The sequence below is a fragment of the Dioscorea cayenensis genome, chromosome 16 (genome assembly GCF_009730915.1).
Source record: "Dioscorea cayenensis subsp. rotundata cultivar TDr96_F1 chromosome 16, TDr96_F1_v2_PseudoChromosome.rev07_lg8_w22 25.fasta, whole genome shotgun sequence".
NCBI lineage: Eukaryota > Viridiplantae > Streptophyta > Magnoliopsida > Dioscoreales > Dioscoreaceae > Dioscorea > Dioscorea cayenensis.
Window position 1 is genome coordinate 11,893,490 of NC_052486.1, and position 26,196 is coordinate 11,919,685.

The 26,196-nt window shown below is 40.3% G+C and overlaps 2 non-coding genes across 2 annotated transcripts; both read left to right on the forward strand.

Annotated features, from left to right (window-relative positions):
- Positions 1–1,221: 1,221 nt before the first annotated feature.
- On the forward strand, positions 1,222–1,328 carry LOC120279854. Its single transcript, XR_005542155.1, has one exon. It is a non-coding gene; the product is annotated as a small nucleolar RNA R71 (small nucleolar RNA).
- Positions 1,329–7,596: 6,268 nt separating this feature from the next.
- On the forward strand, positions 7,597–7,703 carry LOC120279884. Its single transcript, XR_005542184.1, has one exon. It is a non-coding gene; the product is annotated as a small nucleolar RNA R71 (small nucleolar RNA).
- Positions 7,704–26,196: the final 18,493 nt, after the last annotated feature.

The window sequence follows — 26,196 nt, forward strand, 5'->3', positions numbered from 1 at the left end:
GGAATAAAAATACTTAATTCGATTCTTAGCTATATGAAAGATCAATGATGATGAGTGTGATGATGATTCAGTTCTCAACAATAAAAGCAACAAATAAGAGAGCAAAAGTAAAGAAGGGGAAAAGGAAATCGATAAAAATGGGGTACCCAGATAATGTTCCGCCTAGGATAATTGTTTCAAGTCTTTCAAGAACTTCACATACTTGGGCATTTTGGCCAATGCCTCAACAAAAGGAATATTGATGTGGAGTTGCTTGAATAAACTCAGGAACTTCTTGTACTGTTCATCCCCTTGGTCATTTTTCAATCTATAGGGATAAGGGATTCTTGGCTTGAAAGGTGGGGGTGCCACATCTTTCTCTTTGATTGTCCCCTCTTCAACCTCTATAACCTCGGGTGCATGTTCTTTTGGCTTCTCACTCGGAAGCCTACCTTCAACCTCACGACCACTTCTCAAAGTGATCGCCTTCACATGCTCTCTGGGGTTGGTTTCTGTGTTGCTTGGTAAACTTCCATGTGGCCTTTCAGAGAGACACTTCACAATTTGACCCACCTGGTTTTCAAGGTTATGCAAAGAGGCGGTGTGGTTGCGAAGTGTAGCCTCGACTCATTCAAATCTTCTATTTGCAGATTGCACAAATCTAGCCAAGTGCTTCTCTAAGTCCGTCATTCGGGTTTCCAAACCTGAGACTCTGTTTTCCACCTAAGGGGCTTGTTGTTGTTGTTGGAAACCCGGTGGTCCCATGGCCTTTTGTGGACCCTGATTACTATATGAAAAATAGGGATGGTTCTTCCAACCCGCATTGTAGGTATTGCTATATGGGTTTCCGTGAGGTCTCATGCCATTACCTACAAAATCAACATTCTCCACTGAAAAAACATCACCGATAGAGATCGGGCAATCGAAGGGAGCATGTCCTCCACCACACTCGGTACAATTGGTCACGACCGTCACTCTATTTGAAGTTAGAAAATCTAACTTCTTACTCAAATTTTCCACTTGAGCAGCCAATGAAGTTACAGCATCTATCTCATGGAGACCGGCCACCTTTTTCTTCTCCCTAGCATTCCATTGGTAGCTGTTTAACCCCATTTCTTCAATCAGCTGACAGGCCTCATCGGGGTCTTCCTACCTAAGGTACCTCCTGCTGCCGCATCCAAGAGTTGCCTTGTACTCAGGTTCAAACCATTGTAAAAGGTTTGAACAATCATCCACTCCGGGAATCCCTGTTGCGGGTACTTCCTCAGGAGTCCCTTTAACCTTTCCCATGTCTCAAATAGAGACTCCAATTCCAACTGAACAAGGGATGTGATCTCATTCCTAAGCTTTGCTGATTTTCCAGGAGGGAAATAACGAGCTAGAAAAGCTTCCACCATCTCCTCCCATGTGGTAATTGACGCTGTAGGTAACGAGTGCAGCCACTGCTTCGCTCTCTCCTTTAGGGAAAATGGGAAGGCTCTCAATTTGATGTCATCATCCGTAACCCCATTTATCTTTAGCATATCACACACCTCGAGGAAGCTTTCTATGTGACTATTTGGATCTTCATCGGTCAAACCATTGAATTGTGCGGACTGCTACAACATGTGGATGAATGCCGGCTTCAACTCAAAGTTCTGAGCTGTAATCGGGGGACGCACAATACTCGATTGTGTCCCAAACACTGAAGGTCTGGCATAATCGGATAATGTTTGCTGTTGTTCATTCTTTTCTGCCATGTTTTTAGATTCTTCTGCTTCTAAATCGGCTGGATTAGACTATTCTTGCATAGGCTCTTTCCTTTTTCTTCTAAGTGTACGTTCAATCTCGGGATCCCCTTCAATCAATATTGAGGGATTCCCTCGGGTCATAACCTTGAGCTGCACCCAAAAAGAAAGAAAAAGAAATAAGAATGATGAGAGAATAAGAAAATATGAAATAGAATGTATGGTGAAATAGCTAAGAAAACAAAGTGCAAAGTATCTCTAAACTTGACAAGGTCCCCTTGCGTATATCCCGCAAGTGCACGGGTTTGTCGAAGTAATAATCCTGGGTGAGTGGGTATCCAGTCCACAGGGAGTAGGGAATAAAAACACTTAATTCAATTTTTAGCTATGTGAAAGATCAATGATGATGAGTGTGACAATGATTCAGTTCTCAACAATAAAAACAACAAATAAGAGAGCAAAAGTAAAGAAGGGGAAAAGGCAATCGATAAAGATGGGGTACCCGGATAATGTTCCGCCTAGGATAATTGTTTCAAGTACAAGAACCGTCTATTATGCTTCTTAATCAATGCAATGGTGAGTCACGGAAATCCTTAATTACATAGTCCCAAATCTAAGTTCAACTATGCCTAACTCTATACATGTCCCAGAGGAGAAATCGAACAATCTCAACATCTCACACTCGTATAGAGTTGCAATGAGTTCTAGGGATTCCAAGTGATAAATCTCTTCCTAATTATAGACCTAACCCTTTGGTCCAGGTGGAAGGTCCCTAACCACAATTGAGCCCTAGATACTAAAATCACCTCAACGCTTCACTCCGTTGCACGCGCAACTAAGCCCCAGCGAAAGTTCATCCCTTCGACCATTCACTCTATTATGACCGTAAAGAACTCGAGGAACGGAGGTGGAATCTATCACGTCAGAGGGGAAAGGGGACGCTCCTGTACCTCTCGACTCAGCCTATCAACCCTCTCCAACATGGCTTTGTCTAACACTCGTGGTGTGTCACTCACTCACAAGGTTACCAACAAGAACTCTAAACTCTAATGTCACTCTATGGGAGTATTCACACAATCAAGAATTCAAGGTTGGAACTCACAATAAACATCAATTAATTGAAAGCATAATAAAGAGATTCAATAAAACAAATACATACTAGGGTTCACAAATACCCAAGTACCCACTAGGGGTTTAGCTCTCCATGGAGCTAAGTACAATCAAAGAAATAGAATGTAAAAGCAATGAATCCATAAAAAAACCCCCTCAATAGTAATGTCGATGGTCTTGTGGAGAGTCTTCAACTCGTCACAAGGGATCCTTTGTCCGGCCTAGGATACACCTCACCGGATCGGTGCCGACGAAAGCTCTCCCAATAACCTTCTTCCAAACGACGCGCGATGTTGGAGCCGTAGAACTTCTCCAAAAACCTAGCCAATACCCCTCAAAACCCTAGCCAAAGCCCTCTCTCATGTTGCGGAGAAGATGGAGAAAAGAATACTAAAATCGGGGCTGATTCGGCTTTAAATAGGGCTAGAATCGGGCGACTACACGGGCGTGGATGCTTCGCGGTCGCGTGCGCAATTTCCACACGGGCGTGGATAATTTCCACACGCCTGTGTGGATTCTCTGAACTCCTGTTTTCTCGGCCGGCTGTGAACAATGCTGCTACAGTACTTACTGCAGGGTTGCTACATTGCTCTGCTACAGTATCCGGCCTGAATAGCTTCCCGAATCCATACTATCATCGGAGTAACGCAAACGGGCACACGTTCACGTCGTGGATCACTTGCTTCTTCAATGATAGGAACGTTGGTGGAGCTCTTGTTCTATGTGCATAAGTCGGAATGCTCGAGTGTGACTGCCTTTGTGCCCCTCCAAATGGATGTGCCAAACTCGAATACCAGGAGGTTGGCACACACTCTAGCATCTCACATTGACCTATGTCTTCGCATTCGAACCTTACCAAGATTTCCTCTAAAATCGGTGCATTGTAATCCACATTGGCTTCTTTACTTCATACTTAGCCTCACAACTCTACCTGCACGAAAGTAACATAAAAGCACACATATTAGTGTAAAAACCTGAGAAAAGTAATGCTCAACATAAGGAATGAATGCTTTGCATTCATATCGCACAAGCACTTATCACTGCCCCTGCCCATATAATACGGTGTACGCATGTTGTGGAGTCAAACTCCCAGGATAATCTGGTGGCAGCTGCTCATACTCCTCTGTCTCAGTATAAGCCGCATCATATAACTCCATCAAGATCGCAAACTGAGTCATACTCAAGCTATGATGCTGCCCGAGGGCTCTGAACTAAATAGTACCAATGTTGTCGAAACTGGAGTATGAGCGATCGAACTCGAACGAGGCTAACACCTCGAGCGTTAGTGTGCGGATGGCCGGGTCTCTGATCGATAGTAAATGGTCCCAGCTACCAACTATAAGCATACCCTCGATCTCGTCTGCCATATCCTCAGCTAACTGAATCTCCCTAATTGTGCTAACGTGAGGGATCCTGGTCTGGCCAAATCTGAGGATAGACAACCGCTCGAACCTCGCCTTATGCTCAGGAATGGTAAAACTCATACTCTCGGGTTCGGGAGATGGCTCACACGGACGCTTATCAGCTTGTTTCTTCGACCGAGGTACCATAATCTGCAAAAATTTGAAAGGCAATTGATCAAACAAGTTAATTAACAAATACTGCAGAAATCCACACGGTCGTGCGGAATTTCCACACGCTCGTGTAGATCCCCTGGGCGTGAAAATCGCACGGCCCCGCCCCAAAAATCCAAAAATACAACGTACAATTACTTCTAACTCCATTCTAAACATGAATAACCATTCTAAATGAAGAAACAAAGCATTATTAACTAGATTCATCGAAGAAAATCATGAATTTACAAAGATAATCAAGAATAGGGCTTACCGCTGAGTTGAGATGAGATAATTTAGATTCGGCCGGAAAACCTCGTAAAAATCCTACCAAATCGGCGCTAAGGGGTCAGGATATGATGTGAGAGTTCTCCCACATTAACGGAGGATGTGAAGAAGAAGAGGAACGGCTATCCTTTAAAAAGATATCGTGCCTCTTGGCGTTCTGTGCATCTTCACGGGCATGCAGAAATTACCCACGCCCATGCGCCTCCATAAAAGAACCACACAGGGGCAGTTGCACGCCCCTGTGTGCTCTCGGTAAAACCCATTCCTCTGAACGCTCTCGCACGGGCGTGCGAAAAATACCCACGCCCGTGCGCCCGACCCACAGGAGCAGCTGTACAACCCTGTGGCTTCTCTAGACATCCGAGAAAATTCCTAAGTGTTCCGCACGCTCGTGCGGAAATGCCACACGTGCGTGGACATTCACAGGTCCACTTGACAGGGGCAAACGCACGTCCCTGTGCCTTCTCGGGATGGAGAGAGCTCCCCTGCAAAGATTCGCACGGGCGTGTGGAAATTATCCACGCCCATGCAAAATTCACAAGGTCACCCACATGGACGAGTTCACGCCCCTATGTGCTCTCAGGATAATCTGCCAAACTCTGCAAAAAATCAGACGCCCATGCGAAAACTACCCACGGGCGTGCGATATTCGCATGGTCGTTCACAGGGACAACCGCACGCCCTTGCGCCTTCTCTGGATGAGCTCATAGTGTAAGTCCACGGGCGTGCGGAAATAACACACGGCCGTTCGTTTCCCTGGATGCCTTAGAAAAACATGCAGGCTCTACAGGAAATTTCTGAACATGTTTACACACTCAGAGCCTGCCCTATTAAGCAAGTTTTACCAGTGAAAAACATGAAATAAAGCTCAAACGACCCAACTTCGCCAAATCAACATGAAAACACATGATGAATACTCAAAACCTCAAATAAAATCATAGCACAAGCATCGAAAAATCAAGACACCAACACTCAACAATTTATACATGCAAAATACTACATTATTCGACTAAGAAAAACCGGAAACGCTTGGGTTGTCTCCCAAGAAGCGCTTGTTTAACGTCACTAAGCTTGACGTACCTTGTCTTACCTCACGAGGGCTCATAGATGAATGTTGCCCTCTTACCCATGACTTGGAAGCATGATGAGCACAATCTCTTGAAGGTAGAGGGTGTATTATCAGGCTTAGGGCCACCTAGCAATGGTTCATCCAACTTTTTCGGTTCACGTACGTCTCCAATAGCCTTGGAACATTTCCGGTGGCGTCTCCTAGCCCTCTTCATTTTCCGAAGCACCTTCTTCAAGTTCCCCGGGGTAGATGGGACTTCTTTCGTCGAACCAAGCACCATGACTTCTTCATAATCCTCCTCTTGGTCGAACAAACCCTCGTACGGGTCTGGATTGAACATTTCATGCATGTATTCATCAATAATCTCATCAGTAGTGTCTAGAAAATATAAAGTGTCATCAAAATCAAGAGAATGCCGCATGGCTTCAGCAAGGCAGTATGTGAGCTTGTCATCTCCAACTCTCAAAGTTAGCTCTCCGCTATCCATGTCAATCAATGCCTTGGAAGTCCGTAAGAATGGCCTCCCAACTATCAAGGGTATATCCGCATCCTCATCGACGTCTAGCACCACAAAGTCTACAGGAAATATATACTTGTCCACCTTGACAAGTACATCTTTGATGATACCCCTCGGATGTCTCACAGTTCGGTCTGCCAATTGCAAAGTCATCTGAGTGGGCCTAGGTTCACCCAAGCTTAACTTTCGAAAGAAGGTGTATGGCATGACGTTGATGCTGGCCCCTAAGTCCGCCAATGCCATTTCTTCACCCATATTGCCAATGCTACACGGAATGATGAAGCTTCTCGGGTCTTTCTTCTTGCTTGGCATGTTCCTTTGCAACACCGCCGAGCATGAAGCATCTAGAATCACCGAAGCACTTTCCTCCAACTTCCTCTTGTTGGTCAATAAGTCTTTCAAGAACTTTGTATACTTAGGCATTTGGCCCAATGCCTCAACAAAAGGAATATTGATGTGCAGTTGCTTGAACAAACTCAGGAACTTCTTGTACTGTTCATCCCGTCTTTGACCTCTATAACCTCGACTGCGTGTTCTTTTGGCATCTCACTCGGATGCTTACCTTCAACCTCATGACCACTTCTCAAAGTGATCGCCTTCACCTGCTCTCTAGGGTTGGTCTCTGTATTGCTTGGCAAGCTTCCATGTGGCCTTTCAGAGAGAGACTTCACAATTTACCCCACCTGATTTTCAAGGTTATATAAAGAGGTGGTGTGGTTGCGAAGTGTGGCCTCAACTGATTCAAACCTTGTATTTGCAGATTGCACAAATCTAGTCAAGGCCTTCTCCAAATCATTTATTCGGGTTTCCAAACCTGAAACTCTGTTTTCCATATGCGGGGCTTATTGTTGTGGCTGGAAACCTGGTGGCCCCATGGCCTTTGGTGGACCCTGATTGCTCCGTGAGAAATTTTGATGATTCTTCCAACCTGGATTATAGGTATTGCTATTTGGGTTTCCTTGAGGTCTCATGCCATTACCTACAAAATCGACGTTCTCAACCGAAGATGCATCACCAATAGAGATCGGGCAATCGGATGGAGCATGCCCTCCACCATACCCGTTGTAATTCGTCACGGCCGCTACTCTATTTGAAGTTAGAAGATCTAACTTCTTACTCAAATTTTCCACTTGAGCCGCCAATGAAGTTACTGCATCTATCTCATGGAGACTGGCCACCTTTTTCTTCACCCTAGCATTCCATTGGTAGCTGTTTAACCCCATTTCTTCAATTAACTGACGGGCCTCATCGGGGGTCTTACTACCTAAGGTACCTCCTGCAGCCGCATCCAAGAGTTGCCTTGTACTCGGGTTCAAACCGTTGTAAAAGGTCTGAACAATCATCCACTCTGGAAATCCGTGTTGCGGGCATTATCTCAGGAGCTCCTTGAACCTTTCCCATGTCTCAAATAGAGACTCCAATTCCAACTGAACAAAGGATGAGATCTTATTCCTAAGCTTCACGGATTTTCCGGGAGGGAAATAACGGGCAAGAAAAGCTTCTACTATTTTCTCCCATGTGGTAATTTATGCTCTAGGTAATGAGTGTAGCCACTGCTTTGCTCTCCCCTTTAGGGAAAATGGAAAGGCTCGCAACTTGATGGCATCATCCGTCACCCCATTTATCTTCAGCATATCACACACCTCAAGAAAACTCTGTATATGACTGTTTGGATCCTCATCTGCCAAACCATTAAACTGGGCGGATTGCTGTAACATGTAGATGAATGCCGGCTTCAGCTCGAAGTTCTGAGTTGTAATCGGGGGACGCACAATACTCGATTGGGTCCCCAACACTCAAGGATTGGCATAATCGGAAAATGTCCGTTGTTGCTCATTCTGTTCTGCCATGTTTTCAGATTCTTCCACTTCTAAATCAGCTAGATTAGACTGTTCTTGCACAGGCTCTTTCCCTTTTCTTCTGAGTGTACGTTCCGTTTGGGATCTCCTTCAATCAATATTGAGGGGTTCCCTCGGGTCATAACCTGGAGCTGCATCGAAAAAGAAAGAAAAAGAAATCAGAACGATGATAGAATAAGAAGATATGAAATAGAATGTATGGTGAAATAGCTAAGAAAACAAAATACAAAGTATCTTTAAATGTCCACTACCCGGCAATGGCGCTAAAAACTTTACAAGGTCCCCTTGCGTATATCCCCCAAGTGCACGGGTTTGTCGAAGTAATAATTCCGGATGAGCGGGTATCGTATCCACAGGGAGTAAGGAATAAAAACACTTAATTCTCTTCTTAGCTATGTGAAAGATGAATAGTGATATGTGTGACAATGATTCAATTCTCAAAAGTAAAAACAACAAGTAAAAGAGCACAAGTAAAGGAGATGGTAAGACAATCGATAAAGATGGAGTACCTGGATATTGCTCCACCTAGGACAATCATTTCAAGTGTAAGAACCCTCTATTATGCTTCCTAATCAATGCAAGTGAATCGTGGAAATCCTTAATTACATTGTCCCAAATCTAAGGTCAACTATGCCTAACTTTATACATGTCCCGGAGGAGAGATTGAATAACCTCTCAACCTCGCACTCGCATAGAATTGCAATAAGTTCTAGGGATTCCAAGTGATAAATCTCTTCCTAATTATATACCTAACACTTTGGCCCAGGTGCAAGGTCCCTAACCACAATTAAGACCTTCATACTAAGATCACTTCTGCGCTTCACTTCGTTGCACCCGCAACTAAGCCCCAGGGGAAAGTTATCCCTTAGACCATTCACTCTATTGTGGCCGCAAAGAACTCGAGGAATGGAGGTAGAATCTAACACATCGGAGGGGAAAGGGGATGCTCCAGTACCTCTCGACTCACCCTCTCAACCCTCTCCAACCTAGCTTTGTCTAACACTCGTGGTGTGTCACTCACTCACAAGGTTACCAACAAGAACTCTAAACTCTAATGTCACTCTATGGGAGTATTCACACAATCAAGAATTCAAGGTTGGAACTCACAATAAACATCAATTAATTGAAAGCATAATAAAGAGATTCAAAGAAATAAATACATCCTAGGGTTCACAAATACCCAAGTACCCACTAGGGGTTTAGCTATCCATGGAGCTAAGTACAATCAAAGAAATAGAATGTAAAAGCAATGAATCCATAGACAAACCCCTCGATAGTCGTGTCGATGGCCTTGTGGAAAGTCCTCTACTCGTCGTCGAAAAATCCTCTTGTCCGGTATAGGATACGCCTCGACGGAAGCTCCCCTACCAACCTTCTTCCAAAGAGATGACAATGTCGGAGCCGTAGAACTTCTCCAAAACCCTAGCCAATACCTCTCAAAACCATAGCCAAAGCCCTCTCTCAAGTTGGGGAAAAGATGGAGAAAAGAATGCTGAAATCATGGTTGAATCGGCTTTAAATAGGGCTGAAATCGGGGATCCACACGCCTCTGTGGACGTCCGTGTGGATTTTTCACACGGGCATGTGGAAATTCCACACGCCTGTGTGGATTCTATGTTCTGCTGCTTTCTCAGCCGGCTATGAACAGTGCTGCTATAGTGCTTTGCTACGTTGTTGCTACAGTACTCTGCTACAGTATTTCCCGAATCCATACTTTCATCGAGGTAACGTAAACAGGCACACGTTCACGTTGTTGATCGCTTTGCTTCTTCAATGATGGAAAAGTTAGTGGAGATCTTGTTTTATATGCTTAAGTCATAATGCTTGAGTATGACTGCCCTTGTGCCCCTCCAAATGGTTATGCTCACTCAAATACGAGGAGGTTGGCACACACTCTAGCATCTCACACCCGACCTATGTCTTCGTGTTTTAACCTTAGGAAGATTTCCTCCAAAATCGGTGCATTATGATCCACATTGGCTTTTTTCCTTCATAATCGGCCTCACAACCCTACTTGCATAAAGTAACATAAAAACACACATATTAGTGTAAAAACCCGAGAAATGTAATGCTTAACATAAGGATAGAATTCTTCGCATTCATATCGCACAAGCACTTATCAAAATCCTATGGCAATCTCAGAGGAGAGGGGTAAATAACACTTTTGGGAAAGCAATCATCAATAGATTTCAAGCATATCTATTATCTACACAAATTTCCAACAGTATGCTTGTGGAGTTTTTGGATTTTTCATAGTTTAAAATATCATTTAAATTAATTAATATGTCTTAAAGTCATATAAAAAATTCAAATAAATATACAACAAATTATTTGTTTTAAATATATAGAAATTGAAAACTTTTCCATAGCACGCAAGATGAAAATCCATAACAATGGGCAGGAAAATCAAAACCAGCAAACCCCATATGTTGTCCCCAATCAATATTCTTTTTTTGTTTTTTTTTTTTTTGTTAGCTTAATAGAGTAACTTTTTCTTGGTACCATAGTATAATAATCCCTACCCAGTCAATCTCTGTCTTTCGGCAAGTACATTCTACAAATGGATGATCATGATGATTAAGAACTTGATTGTGCATTCCACCACTATCCATTCTTACAACACAATAGTAGAAACTTATCATTTTTCTTACATTAAGCGTTACTTATATTAGATTTTATCGCTCATTCATGTGTATTTGTGTTCTTTTGTGCATTCAGGGTTGTGGAGACAAGTTTGGATGAAATGAAGCAAAAGTAGATCTTATACGAAATTGTTGATGAAGTTTTTGGATTGAACAAAGATGAAGACACAAGTTGTGCTCAAAGACATATGGGTGTGTGCCAACCTCCATTGTGCTCAAGTGAATACACAAAGTGGAGGGGCACAAAGGCAGTCACACTCATATGTTCCGACTTGTGCAACATTATCAAGAGCTTGGTCAAAGTGGTTTCATTCAAGACAAGACATGATCTACCCCATAGATGTATGCCCATTCATGTGGCCTAGATGAAAAAGTGGATTCAGGAGCATTTTGGCAAAGTACTGTCGCAAAATTACTGTAGCGGTCACTATTTTGAGGATGCAGGATTCCAACCCTATAAATATCGCTTTGAGGGTTTTATTTGGGGATCTTCTTCCTATCCTTTACCTATCGTTGGAGGCGGTCACGGCTAGGGTTTGGAGAGGCTTTTGATAGGTTTTTGGAGCGATACTACGGCATTCAACATCGAGTTCCTTTGAAGGAGAACTATTGGGGGAGCTTTCATCAGCATTGATTCGGCGAGGTGTGCCCTAGGTTTGACAAGGGAACCTTTGGAGAAGACGAGGTGGCTCCACAAGACCATCGATATGGACTACAAGGGGGTTTAATCTACGGATTGCATGCATTTACTTTCGATTTCATTGTTGATTATGTATTGCCCATGGAGACCTAAAACCCTAGTGGGTTTTGGACTTGTATATCCTAGGATTATTTATTTTCATTGACTCTTACTATGCTTGTTAAATTGATGTTTTAATTGGGTTTCAACCTTGAATTCATGTTGATTTGATTTTCCCTTAGAGTGACACTAGGGTTGAGAATCTATCTTGGCAATCCTTGTGGATGAGTGACACTCCATTAAAATTAGACAAAGCAAGGTTGGAGAGGGTCGAGAGGGTGAGTCGAGAGGTAGCGGATCGTCCCCTTTCCCTTCCAATGTGGTTTATCTTACCTCCATGTTACAAGAGTTCTTTGCGATCATGATAGAGTGATGTGCTAAGAGACAAACTCCACTAGGGCTTAGTTGCGTAAGCAACGAAGTAAAGTGTTGAAGTAATCCTTAGTGATTGGGCTTAATTGAAACTAGGGTCTTTCGCCTGGACCAAGGTGTTAGATCTATATTAGGGAATAGAGTTTATCACTTTGGAGTCCGTAAAGCTTTAAGCAACCTTACGCAGTGTGAGTCATCGAGAGTATCCCTTTCCGCCGGGGCATAGTATAGGGTTAGTCACGGTTGACCATAGGTTTGGGACCGTGTGTCTTTGGATTTCTTCGACTCATTAAACATTAGTTAGGAGGCATAATAATTAGTCTTGCAGTTGAAACAATAGTCCTAGGGTGAGGAATGTCCGGGTACCCCATCTTTCTATCGATTACGTCTCTTTATTCCTGTTGCGTTTCCTTTCTCTTTTCTTTATTTTATTTGCATTGATATTGTTCACTTAAATCACAAATTGGTTCACTCAATCACTAAATAGCATCTCTACTTGCTTCCTAACAACTATTCCCTGTGGATATGACTACCCATTCACCGGAGTATTTTAGTACTTTGACAACCCATGCACTTGCAGTATACACACGCAAGAGGTGTGTTAGATTGTGACAAAGTAGACCTCAATTATTTTAGTCCTTAAAAGCTAATAAAGCAAAAAAACAAAGATACCATGACACTATATATGGATAGAACCAAGCTATCTTTTTCATTTCATAATACTTAAAAACTGCACAGATCCTCCACAAGTGAATATTTTCGGAGGCAACCTTTGACCCACAAAATAAATTTTCAAATCGAGAAAATTCTTTCTTGCTTTTGCTTTCTCTATGTAGTAGTGAAATGACATCTCATGGTGGAGGGTGCACTAACAAATGAAATATAAAGAATCTCACTCAAGGGTTGGAATGCAATTATAATACGTATATGTGTGTAAGTTGCTGGTTCATCTGAAAGGTTAGTTAAATATAACCAATGAAAGAAGAGAGCAGTATTTAAATTAATGATAATTAAGAGGATGCGCTAATTATGGGATTGGGTCTACTAAGGGCCAGGAAGGGGCATGCACCAGCCTGATCGCCTAGTGGCCATAGATTCCAACATATCTTCATAAAAGTAGAGCTTCTTTGCCAAAGTTTATGTCACTTGATGGATGATCTCCATCCTCAACTCTACTCAAATTTGCTTGCTATGGACATGGATAACCTTTTATTTCTTTTTATTTAAAATCTTTGTAATATGTTTATAACAAAATATGTTAAATATTTATTTTCATCTCGTATGCTCAATGTCAAATATTAATTTTAGTAGCAAATAAATTATGTGATGTTAACATGAAAAAAATTAATTAACTAGAAAGTTATATCATCATCCACTTCAGCTACATATTTCCTGATGAGAGAAAGTGAACAAAAAATTTATTATATGTTTTGAATCATCAGATCCCGGAAATGAATAAAAAGTTTAAGTAGAGATACCCGCTTAAACATTCTGAGGATACGATGATGAGTATAAATAATAGGCAAAATATGAGGATAAAAATAGTTTTATCCATGTGTTTTGACTGGACTACATAGAAACCAAATTATTTTATATTTCAATTCATACCAGGGTTAGATGCCGTGAAGAGAAAACTGTGTGCTTTTTAAAAATATTATAATTTTTTATTAAAAATTGTGCAGAGTGGCATTGAAACAGGCAAAACTTTTATCAACTCTAAAAAACGGTGAAAATTTTAACTTTTTTTGTGCATTTAATGAAAACATACATTAAAGCTTTTACTGTTTATCTTTTTCATTTTTGTCATTCCATTTTATTTTTGAGAAAAGTACAAAAAAAACTTGTGATTTCCAAAATTTGCAAAAATAAAGAGTGAGATTTTTTTTTTTCTGATTCTATGATGTGTGGTTTCCAGATTTGCAAAAAAGAAGAAAACCCGTTAATGGTGTTAACTTTGTCTTTGACAAGGGCAAATTTGTCCATTCATGTAAAAAATCACCGCTTGGCATAAACAACATAATTTTTTAACATGATTTTGTTTGATTTTTAGAATTTATGTTTTTTTATTGTTTAGTGGAATTTTGAAAGAGATTAATAAACTTAATATATATATATTTACGTTATATGAGTTAATTTTTAAATGAAATGATAATTTTGCCCATGTGAGTTAACATTGTTAATAGCTTAGTAACGGTGTTTTCCTCTTTTTGCAAATCTGGGAAGCCACACATCATAGAATCGGGAAAAAAACCCTCACTCCTTATTTTCCGAATCTCGGAAACCACAAGGGTTTTTTACAAACTTATCCCTTTATTTTTTCACGAAACTTTTATACTTTAGTCCCTAAAGTTTTCTAATTAAAACTCTTTTCTCAACCGTACTTAAATATCACCATTTATTAAACCAAAACAAAAATTTTTAAAATTTAAACCAACACAAAAATTTTAAAAATTTTAGGCAATAAAAATTATAATGAGCTAATGTAACACGGTGACAATTTTGACTATTAAATCCGCAACTGTCAGAAATTATGACGATTAAATCTGCAATAGTCAGAAATTATTATATTCAAACCTACAACCATAAAAAATTATGACAATGAAATCTGCAGTTGTAAAAAATCACAACGATCAAATATGTAATTGTTAGAAATTATGATAGTTAAATTTGCAATTGTCAGAAATTATGGAAGTCAAATTTGCGACTGTTAAAAATTACAATGATGAAAAGTTTTAACAAACAAAAAAATGATAATAATAAAAATTACAATGATTAAAATTTCAGCCAGCAAAAAAGGCTTTCTTAGAGAAATGCATGAAATCCTCCCCTATATAGACCTGCCATTATATTTTGATTCTTACCCTATTTACTCTATTTAAATTATTCTCTCTACAATACATTCCTCTTTTTCAAAAATGACAAAAAGATCACTTGTTTGATTTACTACAATGGTTTCATTACCACAAGTGAAGTTAGTGTTATACATTTCTCTGACAATGAACCTAGTTTCTATGTAGAGAATGATATCTCTTTAGAATCTTTAAAGACAATCATTGAAGAAAACTTAAAAAAGGCAAACGTTAAAAAGTAACACATATTAAATACATATTACCTATTTCTTCATGTCATAGTAAGGTTTGCTATTAATAATTTAAATTGCGCAACCATCGTGATGCTCGGATGATGTTCAACTACCAACAAAATTTTTTTGATATTCAAGTTCTTAAACTGTATGCAAACCTCGGTGTTGCTACTTCCACAGGTGGCTCCTCTCGACACCAATCAAAAGAGATGACAACATTCAGGATATTATGTGATAGGAGCAAACTACATCTGCGTGACTAGTTAATGAAGATGAAAGGACCTCGATAGAGTAGATAGCATAATGTTTTACCATGAAATGTTGTGTTCACTACCCCATAACAACCATCAAATGCACTAACATACTACTCCTTGCATGACCGTGCTCGCCCTGTTTTCCTTTTTCGCGTGCATGACTGATCTCGCCTATTTTCCTTTCTGCAGGCTATGCCAAAGGCTACCAAGTCATTAGGGCCCATGAGAAACCAGCGACAAACTATCCCAATGTCCCAAATTCATCAAGAGCGTTATGCATACCTATTGCACAATAAAATTGGGGCATGGCACACCAAGATGATCGTTGGTGTATACCTATTGCACAACAAAAAATTTATGCATACCTATTGTCCCAAAGTCGCACGCAGTCTGCTTTATCCATGCTTTGTTGAGTGGTACCCTTACCGGCCGGAACCACTCCACCAATAACATATCTTTACCAGAATTCCATTACCTAATGAGTATCCAGACTTTGGAGCACTTAATTTAGGGTTTACACACACACACAACATCTTTGAAGTAAGAGTGTAGCCTTTTATTGAGCATTCTTGTTATTTTGTAATCCTTGCCTCTCCCCCTTGTATGTTTAAGAAGTTCTTATCCTCCTAAGATCAGAAGTGATGCACTCATCTTTTCTTTCATTGAGCGATGTGAGTTTGCTTAAGGACAAGCAATGATTCAAGTGTGGGGGTATTTGATGAGTGCAACTTATATCATGTTTTCTTTCCCTCAATTTATGCTTGTGCTTGTCTTTTAGCATATCTACTTACACATTAGGTGCTATTTTGGGTATCTTTGTTAATGATGCAGGAATTGTGGAACTCGAACTAATCAGGACTAAATCAGGATACTAAACTAGTGAAGATTGGAGAATTTGTTAAGTGTCAAGCTCAACAAGGCATAGCACAATTGTGCTCTGTCCCTTTAAATATCCTAGCTTTATGACTACCGAGCGATAAAGCTTGCAGGGGGTGTCACCAGGCCAAACACGGTCAAAGCACGCTCGTGCTCCTCCCCCTGGAAATCTCTGGTTGGAGTTAATTTCTGCATAGCAGGAGAAGCATGCACTGGATGCTTCTAGCACAATCATGCTCAAGTAAGGCACGGTCCGAGCATGATCGCACTTCTTCAAGTTGGAGACACAAGAGAAGTGGGGCTAGCACATGGAGCTTGGCAAGGAAGATTATCTTAAAGAGAAGAGAGTTATGTCTTTTTTCTCTAGTTCTTCATCTTTGTTTTCCTCGTTGTACCCATCCAAGAGGGGCTAACCATCCATGATGCCCTGGGATGTGAACTATGTTGTTTTGTATGGTTGGACTACTTGATCTTAATGTTTATGGAGTTCTTTTTGTTTCTTGTTTTTAATCTTTTGTTTACATGACTTGATGTGTTTGATTTCCACAGTTGCTTAGGAAAAACTTGGTGTATATGGATTGCCATAGTTACAGTTACCTTGTGTGATTGCAAAACTTGATGTGTATGAAACCCATAGTTACCTTAGCAAAATTTGGTGTAATTGAGAACCATAGATGCAACATTGCTCTTGAGCACACACTTGAACTATAAAATGTATCTGGTAGGCTTTAGGATCAAGTCAACATGCTATAACTCATAGGAATCATCCCGGGGCATTGCTCTTTTGTTGTTGAATTCTCAATCCTATTCCCCCGTCACTACCATCGTTTCTTCCTTGTTAATTGTTTTAAATTTGATCTCAATCTAATTCGTGTTTAACTAAACATCAGAAGATAAATTAGTACTTTAAGTCTAGTCCCTGTGGTTTGACAACCCTGCCCCTCACGGGGTATCACTTTACTACTTGTGTGTGACCCTTGCACTTGCGGATAACACATCAAAGTTTTGGCGCCATTGCCGGGGACTGGTAACTTTTAGGAAAATTTTGATTTTGGTGATTTAGTTTGTTAATTCAGTTTATATTTGTAAATACTTGGATTCTTTCTCAATTTGATTATTAATTTAAGCCTATTTCATATTCTCATATTTGTAACCTTTTGAGTTTCCACTGATTTATTTTTTCGCATTGTTTCCATGGAGGAACTCTTGGCCACTTTGCAGAGTCACTTGCATGAGCAAAATTGTCACGAAGTAGATGCTAGTAGCCCTCGTGATGTGCAGGGTTTGGCACAAATTGTTTCAAATTTTTGTGAGCATACATCTCAGTTTAAAAAAATGTGCACAGAAATGGATTCGACCAGTGATGACCGGTTGCAGGATGTGAGGGTGAATCAAGTATTGTCCATCTTATTAGGTGTTATCACTGAGACTCTAGAAGGAGGAATTATTAATTGCTCTGTTAGTGAGGATGACGCTGCAAGTTTTGTCATAATTGTTGATAATGTTTTAGTTGCAACTATCGAACTGGAAGTCAGAAATACGATTGATGCCATCACTGATCTAATACTTTCTGGTCATTATCTCATCTAAACTTGATGCAAGTTAAAAGAAAAAATTGTTAGATTTGCTACTTATTGATAAGTGCTTGTGCGATAAGAATCCGAAGCGTTCTTTCCTTATGATGAGCATTACTTTTGTCAGGTTTTAGTGCTAATACGTGTGTATTTGTGTACTTTTATGCAGGTTGGGTTGTGAGGTCGATTATTTGTGAAAGAAGCCATTGTAGATCATTTTATGCATTATTTGGAGAAGATCTTGAGAAGGCTCAAACGCGGAGACATTAGTCAGGTTTAGAATACTAGAATGTATGCCAACCTCCTTGTATTCGAGCTAGGGCAATGATTCGGAGGGGCACGAAGGCAGTTTCATCCTAGTATTCCGGCTTGTGCATATTTAGCAAGATCTCCACCAACGTGACCGTTTATTGAAGAACCAAGACGATCTACGACGTGAACGTGTGCCCGTTTACGTTACCTCGATGAAAGCAAGATCTCCACCAACGTAGCAAGTACTGTTCACAGCCGGCCGAAGAAAGAGCAAAACAGAGGAGCTACACGGGCATGTGGAAATTCCACACACCCGTGCGTTAATTCCACAGGCCCGTGTGGAATATCCACAGGGGCGTGTGGAATCCCGATTCCAACCCTATTTAAGGCCGATTTCAGCCCTGATTTCTGGATCTTTTCCCCTATCTTTTCTTCCACCTTTCCCCATCTTTGGAGGCGCCGGCGGCTAGGGTTTGGAGAGGCTTTAGCAAGGCTTTGGAGAGGTTTGACGGCCTTTGACACCGCGTTTCCTTCGGAAGAGAGCTATTGGGAGAGCTTTCATCGGCACCGATCCGGCGAGGTATGCCCTAAGTTTAACGAGGGGACCTTTGAAGAAGACGCGGCTGATCCACAAGACCTTCGACATGAACACAAGAGGGTTTTCATTCATGGATTGCTTCTCTATACTTTTGATTTCATTATCTATTGTATTTTTCTCCATGGAGAGCTAAACCTCTAGTGGGTACTTGGGTATTTGTGAACCCTAGGATGTATTCATTTCTTGGAATCTCTTTATTATGCTTTCAATTAATTGATGTTTATTGTGAGTTCCAACTTTGAATGCTTTATTGTGTGAATACTCCCCTAGAGTGACACTAGGGTTGAGAGTTCTTGTTGGTAACCTTGTGAGTGAGTGACACACCACAAGTGTTAGACAAAGCTAGGTTGGAGAGGGTTGAGAGGGTGAGTCGAGAGGTACAGGAGCGTCCCCTTTCCCCTCCGATGTGTTAGATTCTACTTCCGTTCCTCGAGTTCTTTGCACCCACAATAGAGTGAATGGTCTAAGGGATGACCTTCCGCTAGGGCTTAGTTGTGGGTGCAATAGAGTAAAGCGCAGAAGTGATCTTAGTATCTAGGGCTTAATTGTGGTTAGGGACCTTCTACCTGGACCAAAGAGTTAGGTCTACAATTAGGAAGAGATTTATCACTTGGAATTCCTAGAACTTATTGCAATTATATGCGAGTGCGAGGTTGAGAGGTTATTCAATCTCTCCTCCGGGACATGTATAGAGTTAGGCATAGTTGACCTTAGATTTGGGACTATGTAATTAAGGATTTCCATGAATCACTTGTATTGATTAGGAAGCATAATAGAGGGTTCTTGCACTTGAAACGATTGTCCTAGGTGGAACAATATCCGGGTACCCCATTTACCGTCGATTTCCTCTCCTCTCTTTTACTTGCGCCTCCTTTATCTTTTCTTATTTTTACTTGCATTGAGTTTGTTTCCACATCACTTTCAACATATTTTCATTCTAGTTAAATAGCAATCTTGGTGGTTCTAAGCACTATTCCTTGTGGATTCAACTACCCTCTCACCGGGGTATTATTACTTTCGACACCCGTACACTTGCGGTTTACATGCATATTCGTGCGTGTCACTTATCCATAAAAGGACCATCGCTTGGAGTATTTGTGACATAAGGGGGGGATCAATCCATCTTTCTGCACACATAGATTTTTAATGGAAGATAATATTCGACCCAGAGTTCAACCACAACGAAGATTGAACCCTGACATGATGGAAGTGGTAAAGAAAGAGGTGAAGAAACTTTTGGATGCTGAAATAATTTATCCAATCTCTGACAACCCTTGGATTAGTCCAATTCAGGTTGTCCCAAAAAAGGAGGAATGGCAGTGATCACCTATGAGCAAAATGAACTTATCCCCACACGTACAGTCACAAGTTGGCGTGTGTGCATAGATTTTGGGAAAGTAAATGATACCACTTGCAAAGACCATTTTCCTCTGCCATTGATTGATCAAATGCTGGAATGCTTATCTAGTCACAGTTACTTGATGAGTTTATTGAAGACTTCATTTAGGTGTTCATGGATGATTTCTATGTTTTTGGGGATTAATATGATGGGTGTTCAAAAAATCTAAAATGAGTCCTTTCGAGGCATAAAGAAACAAATCTAGTGCGAAACTGGGAGAATTATCACTTCATGGTCACCGAATGAATTGTCTTAGGTCACAAAATTTCTGGTGATGGGATTAAAATTGATAAGGCCAAGCTAGACATAATTGAGAAGCTTTCCCTACCCACTTCTGTAAAAGATGATTGAAGTTTTCTTAGGCATGTCGGCTTTTACAAAAGATTTATTCAAGATTTTTCCAAAATCTCTACGCCCATGATGAAGTTATTGGGAAAAGATGCACCTTTAAACTTTGATTAGAATTCTCTCAGCATCTTCTTGATTTTGAAGAACAAGTTAGTCCATGCACCAATTGTGAAAGCCCTTGATTGGGAGTGGCCTTTTGAGCTTATGTGTAATGCTAGTGATTGAGCAGTAGGGGCAGTATTAGGGTAAAGACATGATAAACAATTCCACCCTATTTAATATACAAGCAAAACTTTAAATCCAGCCTAGGGGAATTACACCACAACAGAGAAAGAGTTATTGTAAATTGTTTATGCCTTTGACAAATTCATATCCTAGCTGGTTCTCGCTAAGGTAATCGTGTACACCGATTACGCTACGATCAATTACCTCCTCTCAAAGACAAATTGTGGGAGTTTGACTTTTTCTTTTCTTCGCTTATGTTTTGTCTCTTGAGTTTAACTTGTGTGCTTAAGTTCTTTGAATGTCCTATTATGTTAAAAAAAAATTACTTGAGGTATTTAAGGAGGTTGAAAAGGTGGGAGAAAACCGTCAAGAAGGGGTAAATACAAGGCTCTAACCTCGTGAACAATAAGTGCTAAATGGGAGGGTTCACGGATGTGGTAGTTCGATCAATTGCATATTTATTTTTCTTATGTTTTAATGTGATTTATTGATTGATTTTCATTTAGGAGTGTGCCTTAGAGTGTCCCGAGTCATTAAAATAAAAAATGAGGTCAATCAGACACCAAATGAGCTATTTAGAGCCATTTTAGTGCAAGGTGTTTGTGGTGTACAGAGTCTATACGGGTTGGAAAGAGCTCGGGATAAAAATCCAGAAACTTTGAGCTAACTCTTACGGGCTGGAAGGAGGCCGTATGGGAGGCCGTATGGAGGCATATTTTTAGGGTTTGAAGCTATTTTAAGCCATTTTTACTTCATTCCTTCTACACACTTCCACAAACCCTTTCTCCTCCAATTTTCTCCTCCTCTAGAACCTTCATCCCCTCTTCTCTAACCTATCATTCTTGCCTTGAATCAAGAAGAAAACTCAAAGATTTCTCCTTCATCTCTTGAGAATGAGCTTTCCTTAGGGTTTTTGAGAAGTTTTGAGGTAAGGAAGTACTTCATTTGATCTTCTCCTCTCTTCCTCTTTTGTGGGATTTCTTTGATATTATGGGTGGAGAATGATGGGTTTTGTTTGGATTTAGAGAATAGAAGAACTATGGAGTTGTAAAACCATGATTTGGTGAGGAAATGAGTGAGATCTTGCACCTCTAGGGTTCGGGTTACTGTAGCACCGAACCAAGTTGAATTCCTTTTGTTCTTTTTGTTGATTTTGAGGATTTTATAGATCACCTTGTTAGAGTGCTTAGAAAACTCTAGAAGCAATTTACTCCTATTTTAAGCACATTTTCCTTCTTTTTAATTGGTTGTATTGTTGTTGATGAATCTTGCTTTTGTTGGTTGTTTAACTACTTCTAGGAGGTGAAGCTTCAAGCAAAGGAAAAGAGATTATAGACAAGTAACTTTGGAGGGTGTTAGCTCGCCAAGTTTGTTAGTGGAATTTTATTAAATCATGGACTATATATCATGCATATATATATATATATATATATATATATATATATATATTGCCCTTTGAATGACAAGCTTTCTATCTATAAAACTCTTGAGATGTTATTCATTGGATTTGGAAATCATGAGGATTTATGATTTGATTTCCTTCATGGTTTTTACTAAAGATCATAAATATATATATGTTATTGTTATGATTTGAAAACTATATGTTTTAGAAGATATGTTGAATTATGTATCCTTATAAAAGATTGATGTTCTTCCTATGATGACCAAAAGCTTTGGGTAAAACAAATTGAATCTTACCGTGATGATGGCATAATTGATTTGAGGTATATATATATATATATGTGTGTGTTTTCAATGAATATTCTTGTGTGATGTTCTTAATAAAAATGTTTTCATTGAATGGTTATGAACAAGTTGTTGACTTTTGGAGTGAGATTGGCATTTCTGAATACTTGTGATCTCTTGATGAGATTTATGCTTCCCTATTAATGAATATATTTAGCCTACGGGCCAGAATGATATTTATTGCTTTCATTCATGATTTGTGAACATAGTCCTAAATAAGGACCCTTTTCATGTTGTGATGAAATAATTGGATTTTATTATGCAAACACCCGTGGGGTCTTGAACATATCCATGGAAATGGTGGGCTACGGCCTTCATGTTCTTGACGGGGTGGTTTTGATGGTGACAGGGGGAAACCCCAGTACTTGCTGCAGTAAGGGTGTGGATGGTTTCCACGGGCCGACCTGTATAGAGGTGGCTTGGAATACTGTCAAACCGGTTATGCCATTTCAGGTGGGAGCGTAGAGCCCTGACTTGGATATATTTGGGTTGTTCAGAGTCACCACACGAAACTTCCCAACGGCCAACGCCAAGATACGCGCATCTTGGTGGCTCCTGACCTAACCGCGGCCACGGTTAGCAAAGGATGGTTTTTGAGGCTATCTAAGATATATATATATGATTGTTTTAACCGAAGATTTATATGCTTCTGGATTATGAGTTACCAAACAAAAGAATGGATTTGGATTTCTTACTTGTATGGATTTCATGATGATTTAAAGAGTTTTATCAAGCATTTCATTGTTGTAAATTTTATTTCTTACTTTATACTTGACATTCAAAGTATATTGAATATTTTGAGGATTTGAAATATATTTTTGACATTTTACTTTAATATATTATGTATGAGATATAGCTCCATGTTTAGGCACTCACTGAGTAACCTAGTTACTCATCCCCTCTTCATTCCACCTTCATCCCCCGGCAGTGACAGCATAGCAGCGGGATAGAAGCGTGAAGTGCTTCCCAGAGTAGTTTGTATTATTTAAGCTATGTATGATACTTAAGCATTTTAGCATGTATTAGTAGGATCCACTAGTATGTTATAACTCCATATTTTGTTATACTTTCCTTGGACATTCGTATATGTGTGAATTTAGATTTATATAATATATGCCAGTTATACTCAGTGTTCGGAGGATGGTGTCCTTATGTTATGACCTTCTATGTTATGATTATCTATGTATCATATCTTGTATTATAGTGATGAGTATATGTAGGAATGGTTGTGCCTATCGGATTGTTAAAATGTTTATTGCTATTATGGTGGTTCTGTACAGGAAACAAGTTAGCCTTACGGCAATCAAGGGTCGAGGTAGTGTTGGGCCTCCCTTGGGTTGTCGTGGCGGTATGTCACATATGGGACCCAAGGAACGGGACGTGACACAAATCCTAAGCCAAGATTAATTAGGTGGGTTCCTTTTGTGCAAGAATTTAATATTGAAATTATAGATAAGAAAGGATAAAAAAAAGTGGTGACTGATTACCTATCATGCCTGGCATACAGTGAAAGAAGACAGCAGCAGATCCTCGATGATAAATGATGCATTTTTGGAAGAACATCTTTATTGGGTCCAAAAGGGATCTACCATAGATAGCATGTGTCCCTCGTTTGCCAATTTTGTGAATTATTTGGTGGGACAAATTATCCCTTCACAGTTTTCCTATCAACAACAGAAGAAACTCCTATCTAATGTCAAACATTACTTCTGGGAGGATATTTTCTTGTTTAAACTCTGTGTAGATTTGGTCATGCGATATTGTGTCTCACATACTGAGGGATTGAAGATTTTGGAGAACTGTCACTCTGGAATAGTGGGTGGTCACTCTCAAAACTGCTGAGAAGGTCTTAGAAACAAGTTTTCTTTTGCCTTTACTCTTCAAATATGCTTGGAAGTTTGTTGCAACATGTGACCAATGGCAACGAAGTGGGAACTTGTCTAAACATGATGAAATGAAACAAAATCCTATTCAGCAATGTGAAGTTTTTGATGTTTGGAGCATTGATTTCATGGGTCTTTTCCCGAACTCTAATGGGAACAGATCCGTGTTAGTTGTAGTTGACTATGTGTCTAAATGGGTTGAAGCTCAGGCTCTTCCTACAAATGATGCACGGGTAGTCGTCAAGTTTTCAAAAAAGTTGTTTTCTCATATTGGCACTCAGAGAGCAATTATCAGTGACAGGGGCACTCACTTCTATAACACTCAGTTTGAAAAGGTAATGAAGAAATACGGAGTAACCTATTATGTTGCTACTGCTTATCACCCTCAAACTAGTGGCCAAGTTGAAGTCAGAAACCAGGAGTTAAAGCACATTCTTGAGAAGACAGTTCATCATAACTGTTGTGATTGGTCAGAACGATTGGATGATGCTCTCTGGGCTTACCAAATATCATATAGAACATCAATCGGGCATACACCGCATTGTATTTTCTATGGGAAGGCATGCCACCTACCTGTTGAACTTGAACATCAAGCCTATTGGGCAATCAAGTTATTGAATTTGGATATCAAGGGATGCACAGAGAAAAAGAAAGTATTAGTTAAATGAACTAGAGGAGCATAGGCTGAATGCGTATGAAAATCCACTTTTGTATAAAGAAAAAATGAGAATAATTCATGACTGCCACCTCAAGAAGGAGAAGCAATTTCAAGTTGGGGAGCAAGTTCTTCTTTTCAACTCTAGGTTAAAGCTTTTCTCTGGAAAACTCAAGTCTCATTGGCCAGGACCATACACGGTCACTCAGACATTCCCTCATGGAGCAATATAAATTTCTCACCCCATGAAGGGAACTTTCAAGGTCAACGGTCATAGGCCGAAGCATTACGCTATCAGAGAGGAAATTCTTCGACCATCAAGTTATGGTGCCTTATTACTGCATGAACCACCCAGTTAGGTGGGTACATCAAGCTAGTGATGTTAAACAAGTGCTTCTTTGGAGGCAACCCAAGTCGTAGTTTACTTTTTGTGATTTGTTGTTTGATTTTGTCATTTTCATTTTTAGGTTTGTTTTGTAATTGCTGTGGATGTTTTTCACTCGTCCTGAGAATATCGGGGTGCTTTTATCTTGTTTTGGTTTGTTAAATCTCCACTAATTTTTTCTTGTGTATTCACCAACTCGCCTTTAAAGTGTAGCAACCTTTCTTTAGATTTTCTAGGTCAAGAATGGATCGAGCACGAGCATGCCACGAGGGTCTGCATGGTAGGCGTACTCCTGACACACTCGTGCTCCTCTCCTTTTTGTTTCTAGTGTTTCCCCTGAGATTTTCAGGGGAAAGCCCATGCCGTGGACATGACTATGTTTTTCCAGGGTCTATTCCCCGACCATCGTGCCCGGTACACGAGCATGCTATAGGCGTGTTCCCACACGGCTTTTCATTTTTCTCCCATTCTATCTCGGGATATGTGTCGTACCGATGATTCTTGCCATTTTTGACCTCGACCTTTCATCTACCACCATTTTCCTTTTAAACCCCTGCCTCTCATACCATCCCTCACCATCCCTAGTTGTTCAACCTCAATTCCTTTGCTCCTCCTCCTTCCTGTCTTCTTCTTTAACTCCCAATACCGTATTAAGTTATCTTGTTCTTGTTCTATTTTGTTTAGTCCTCGTGTCCTGCGGCCTTCATAGCCGCTCTCGTGTTTCCACATTCCTTGCTAAGCTAGACATACCAGTCGGGAGCAATGACGGCTCTGGGAGCATTCAAAAATTTTATGGAGCATGATCATGTCCTTTGGACTTATTTTTGCTCGATTTCTTTTGGTGAGCACGGTCGGTACACTCCTTACACGACCGTGCTCGCCCCATCATCCTTTTTCACTAGCATGACTAATCTCGCTTATTTTCCTTTTTGCCGGCTAGGCCAAAGGCTACCAAGTCATTAGGGACCATGAGTAACCAGCGACAGACCATCCCAATGTCCCAAATTCATCAACATCGTTACGCATACCTATCGCCCAATGAATTTGGGACATGGCACACCATA